The sequence below is a fragment of the Teleopsis dalmanni genome, chromosome 1, assembly GCF_002237135.1.
Source record: "Teleopsis dalmanni isolate 2A chromosome 1, ASM223713v2, whole genome shotgun sequence".
NCBI lineage: Eukaryota > Metazoa > Arthropoda > Insecta > Diptera > Diopsidae > Teleopsis > Teleopsis dalmanni.
The window spans coordinates 173,473,155-173,480,014 of NC_051846.1; positions in this window are offsets into that span (position 1 = coordinate 173,473,155).

Here is a 6,860-nt window from a genome sequence, read left to right on the forward strand (position 1 = left end):
ATTTACAATGTCTTGTCGTCGAGTACGAGGGTCATTCTATATATTTTGAGTATAATAAGAAAAAAATATTTAATTGTCGTTGAAAATTGCTTTATTGTTTCTCGAAGTATTATACTTTATGTTTACTACACTTTTGCATGCGTTCGAATCATTTATCAAAACATTTTTTCCAATCTTCTTAAAGATACCTTCAAAGCATGGTTTTTCAATGTAACAACGGCTTCCGTTTCATCCGCTGACAAAAATCGTTGTCCAGGCAATTTATTCTCGACCTTCGGGAACAAGAAGAAGTCATTGGGAGCCAAATCAGGACCGTACAGCAAATGACCCAATTCGATGTGTCATTTTTTGAATGTTGAAATAATCGGTTGTTAGATGAGGTGTGTGAGCACTCACTTTGTCTTGGTGGAATATGATCCGATAACGTTTGTTTGTTTTCCGTAGCTATAGATGGCTAATAGTTAAAAAGCTATAGATAGATAATAGTCAGAAAAGCTATAGTTAGATAATAGCTAGAATAAAAAACAGAAATTTTAAAAATTCTAAATTTTATTAACAAAAAATAATTGTATGTTGACTTGATATGTTATAACGCTAGTCCACGATTCAATCCTCACAATCGCAGTTTAAAATTAAAAAACGGATATTTCAAAGATATTTCGGAAGACTATTGATGATACGTATACAACGTTATCCGTTACACTTGTATGGTCAATTCAAGAAGTCATTTAATTCATATTGAAAATATCTTGGGTTTAAAAATTTTCTCACTACAGTGAACTATTTTAATTTTTTAAACTAATATATAAAAAAATCTAACAGGTTTGTTAAAAAAAATGTCGCCATATATTACAGAAATATGTAAAACTTTAATAATTTTTAACTTGTATAATAGTTTAAATATTTTCCAAGTTCATATTTACTCAAAGAGAATACTAAAATAAGTATACTACTACTGTGCTACTAAAAACTAAACTTTTCCATTTTCTTTGGAACAAAATTTTAAAGTTTATGAAAATATTTTTTAAAATTCTCAACTATAACAAAAAATGTTTTGTTGAAGTTTGTCGTTTTACAAACTTTTATGCATTAAGGTTTTTCAAATTTTAATTTAATATGCCGGAAACTATTTCAGCCACGTACTACGTATCTGCAATCCCTCCAACCGTTCACACTAAAACCTTTTAAAGTAACCCCGTCTGGTTTCAAGTGATCCGCAGTGTAGATGAATATTTGTATGCGTATGGATGGTTGTGTGAAACTGAAATGCAATTATCATATACTTGTACGATAAAGCCCACATCATCCCCTGAGAAAAAGAAAACATTTCTGTTTTTTTAAGAGCTTTAACATAAATTAAACCGTAATGTGCGTACTTTCACTAAACTTACAGTTACTTTCACCGGTCGGTCCTCTAGCTCAGTGCGTAGGAGTATGCAGCTATAAATATGGGAGTGTGTTTGCTCGAAAGAGTTTTTCTGTATGTTTATTTAATATTTATATTAGAAGGGTATTCAGTTTCTATATTAAGAGGGAATTACGTGCTAAATGTTTAAATAATAGTACGAATGTTGATTCTCCAGATACTGCACCACTTGATATTATTCGAAAACTTTTGAAGTTTTGGTTAAGATAGAAATTAAAGTGAAATGTATTCACAAAACGAAATTATTATTTCGAAATAGTTTTGAAATAAAGTCTTTAACTAAAGAAGATTAAAAACGAAATAATTAGAATAAAATAGAGAATTTCTAATGAAGTTGTTTGGTAATATTTTTCATTAAAGTAAAAAATATTATGAAACAAGAAAATACTTCAAAAAATGTTAGGAAAGGAAATAATTTTATTCATCTATACTTTCTAATTACTTCATGAGAATTAGTAACTCTGATAGTCATTAAGAAAAAAATAATTGCATACTAATTGCATATATGGTACGTGCTATAATAACCACATCACTGACTCATAGTTTGAAGTATTTTTAAGTTTTTTCAATGGAATTTAAGAGGCCAGCGGATATTTAATTTATAATATTTTTTATTTTTTTTAAAATAATAATATTGTTGAAAGCTTTAAGTCCCAAACCATTAACGTGTTAACAAGTGCACATAATTGAAATCAAAAGCACTTATACTTCAAATGGACACGACAACCTTTTATGCATATTTTTGCTAGAAGTAGTATATTAAAATAGACTACATACATTTTAAAGGACTTAAAAAAAATTACTTTTTTTACACTTAAAATTTATTTCTGTTGCATTAAGTTTTTTAAAAAGAGGGTAATTTGTTCTACGGTTTACAAGTGGGTCGACGCGATTAAATGGACGAGTTAATAAGCAATGGATAACCCAACTTGTTTACACTTGAGTCCTTTTAATGTGCACATAAAAATGTTTTATCTTTGTTGTATATATTTTTTATAGGTATTAAGCAAACTCATTAGTAAATTAAATAGTTTCATTTAGTGAATATATGAAATTTGCAGTATTATGAACTCTTAAGAGCCTTTTTATAGCAGGGTTTAATTGTTTGAAATACGTGGGATGTTAAGTGTTAAATGATTAAAATAAGAAAATAAATAACACAGGGTTAGATAAGATTAGATTTTTAGATGGGTCGTGATGGGTTTTTAGATGTCACCACGTCACTGCATAGACGCAATGACACAGTTCCCCGTTAGTAATCTAGAAAGTACACGAACTGCAGGTTTGCTGAAGCCTAAAAGGTTTTTCGTTTTATTATTGTGCAAACTAGGCCATAAGGGTTAACAGTCTTTGCGGTTAACCCATGAATTGTTAGTCACCGTATTGGTGATTTCCTCTATTATCCTAAATAGTTCACATATCTATTAAAGGATATGATCGTACAAACTTTAAATTAACAGGGCAATTCTGGCAACGATCTTACAGCTCATCATACATAAAAATTTTGCAAAAGATTGTTTGAAAGATATTTCATATGCTGGCAGTGATGTTTTTCAAGACTGAAAGCTCGTTTCGGTTTTTCTATAAACCAAGTGAAAGATATGCTATTGATTAGTTCTTTCAACAGTCAGCGAAGATTTTGTTTGTGTTTTTCGTCTATAGACTTTTTGTTATATAAAATAAAATATATAAAAGTTAATAACTAATTAATTAATAGAAATTTGTAAAAATAAAACATTTTTTACTTCATTTTTGTACGACGTAAACGTAAATGTGTTGGTATACTCTACTGTCTCTATAAAAATTTTAAAATATGTATTTTATATATTTATTTATAATTATATAAATATTTAAATTCTAATATTTATTAACATATATTTAACATTGATTAATTCATCTATTTATTCATTTATATATATTTAAGCTATAATCTTGAAACTAATTTGTTTTTGTCACGATTATCAGCTGTTATTATTTTCACCACTAATGAAATAGAGCAAAAATCTTTCTCCCATGAATTACAAATGATAAAACTTTTTTGAAAAATTTTTGTGCCAGAATAGCTAAAATCTTACAAATGGTCTAATGGTCGATCTTGCAAAGATCTCACCAAAGACTTTAACGATCTTTGTCAGAATTGTGTTGTTAATCTTGGATGATATATAAAATTTATTTTCTATAGTTGTTTTAGATGCAAACTATTTAGGAAGTTCATTTGATATTACCCATTAGCTATCAAATTTTATGGTAAAATTAGAGATATATCTTAGTAAGTTACACTTTACAAAGAACTTAATCTTAAGTATTATGGTAATGTGTAAAGTATTTCAATTTTACGAATTTTTTTATTGAGCTTAATTTACTGACTTTTTACATTTGCGTTGCTACTTTTTGGCTCTACCAATAGAACATTATTCCTCAATTTAACTTGAATGTATACATAAGGCTGTGAAAATATATAACAGTTCCTATATACACATATCAGAGTCCCGAAAAAAAGATGTATGAGTAGTAATGAACGAAACGACAACGTTAGCAACAGAATAATAATTATAGAATTAAAATATTGAAATGAATGATCTAAATGATTAAAACTTTTTGTAGATAACTGTTTATATATATATAAACATATATTTATATATATATAAAAAAATGAGTATGAAATAATTATTAAAATTTTTTTGCATCTGTTTTACTTTCTATATATAAGAAGTGCTCAAGCAATAAGGCATAACATAAAAATTATCTATTTCGAAGGGGCTAATTAAAAATGATAAAAAAATTTTAATCTCCAATAAAAAAGTTAAGGAATTACTCTAATGACTTAGCATTTTAATATTATATATAAAGAAGGCAAGTGGAATGGCGTACAGCAATAAGTATTGATTTTTAACTATATTTTTATTAATTGCTAAATAAATATTTGATGAGATATAGTATAAAACAACTTTTGAACATTTCAATATTAATTATAAATACAATATTTACTTCTAATAAAAAAAATACACTTTACGTCATAATGTACTGTACTTATGAAGAAAAATGCAATTTTAAAAGAAAATTTAGTTTCATAATAAATAAAAATAAATACCTTAAATATACATACGAAATATTATATAATCCACCTACATGTTTCCGTAATTAAAGAATTTGAAACATTTTATGTGTAGGCATGTTGTGAAAATTTTAACATTGAAAATGTTTTTACAGAGACATTCCACAAACATTTCAATATTGTGAATTATTATGCAGAAGCATTCCACAGAAATACCTAACTATAGTTTATTAGTATATTCAGAAAGGTTGGCATTTCCATTTAATTAATTTACTTCCTTTGACTTGGCAATGTTTTCTATAACTTATGGTAGTAACTAATGCAAGTACTTAATGATCCATTTTAGAATATGCACAAAAAAATAATAAATTAGCAAAAAAATGGAAGATGTATCACAAATTACTGTATTATGTTTAATCTTTGTAAGGGGTATGGAATTTAAAAGAGCACAAATTGCATAAGTGATTTAAAAAAAGGGTTTTGCTTCGTTAATTTTATAAATTCAATTAAGTACGAAAATTCATGTTAAGTATATATTTTTTTGTTATTACTTTATTAATTCCACCATCATATATAGAATATTGCATGATCATTTAGGCGTGACAAATCTCGTTGGATCGCACATCATTTGACAAAATCTCAAATAGATGTCCGTATCGATTGGTGCACACAGCACACAAATACTCAAGAAGTACAATGGCGGTGCTTTAAAATACTTGCATGAGATTGTAGCAGGTGACGTATCATGGATATATGCCTATGAATTGGAAGGTAAACAGCAGTCGACTGTATGGGTGTTTCAAGATGAACCACATTCAATAAAAATTGTTCGCACTCGAGCACTTCGAAACAAATGGTCGCTTATTATAACAAGAAACATAAAACGGTCAATTTCGAATGGTATACAAACATTTGTTTACCGTTTATCGGAAGTTTTCAGTGAAATATGAAAAACAAATAAGCGTCGTCAGATCATTCTCTATCTCCATCAAGACAATGCGAATATTCACATATCTCGTCTAATAACCGACTATTTGAATATTTTAAACATTCAAAAAATATAATTGATGGGACATCTGCCGTACAGTTCTGATTTGGCCATACAGTCAAATGATTTCTTGTTCTCGAACGTCAGGAATAAATTGCATGGAGAACGATTTTTGTCGGCGGAAGAAGCATGCATTTAAAAACTATGTTTTGGAGGTGTCTAAAGAAGACTGGGAAAAATGCTTTGACAAATGGTTCGATCGCATGCAAAAGTGTATTAATCGTAAAGGAGAATACTTCGAGAAACAATAAAGCAATTTTCAACGACAAGTTAATACTTTTTCTTTATTAAGCTTAAAATATAAGTATACAACAATAATTATCTTAAATCTATAGCCTTTCGGATTGATCGCTTTTATTTATATATTTATGTAAATATTTTTTTATTTAATGTAGAACTTAATTTCTTTTATACATTTCTAAATAAAATCATTTTTTTAATATACAATTTAGTCATAAAGCCAATAAATTTCAAAACACGATAAACAATATAACAATATACAAACATCAAACATTCAGACAGTCAATGTACTGTGTAAGAATATATGCAATTTCTCTAGCCCTCGTCTGCATTTTAACAGTGTTATCAATATAACGATAAATTTAATATACCAATAATAAGTAATATTTTGAAGAGAATAAAAGAAAATTGAAAATCAAAATAAGGCTTCTAAAATAATTATGGACAGGAATATCGCTACATAATATTTCTCTAGCTCTATAGCCTCCATCGGTTACAGACATGTTGATAAATTTCATATATGGTTAATATATTATACCATTAGGTTTGTAAAACATTAATTAAAGATCAAAGAAAAGGTTTCTATATAAATCTATGCTCATTATAATTACTGTTATAAACTACTGAAGTCTTGACCTTTTTTTTTATGATTCATTAAAATCGCGTAAAATATTATTATATTAATTTAATTTATTCTTCTGTAACACTTTTATATTAAACATAATTTTGTTCTATGGCAAATATTAAAAAGTTGTTGACCCTTCACACAAAAAAATAAAATAAAATAAACAGATACTGAAAAAAGTTCTTACCCGTTGACACAATTTCCTTGACTGAATTTGGTATTGTAATTGAATTTATCCCAAATTTAGGCCTTTTTCAAATATTTATCCTCATTAATATTGCAGGAAAGTGTTTGCCCTTTCCCATACCGAGTTCACTTCATTATTTATGAAGACTAAATTTTGCACAATTTTTCGCTTAATTAAATTATTAAAAATAATTTTTTTTGATGTAATGTCACAGTGAATAAAATTATTCGGTTTAGAAAGTTCATTTAAAATTAATACGGAAGACTCTCCTTAATGGAT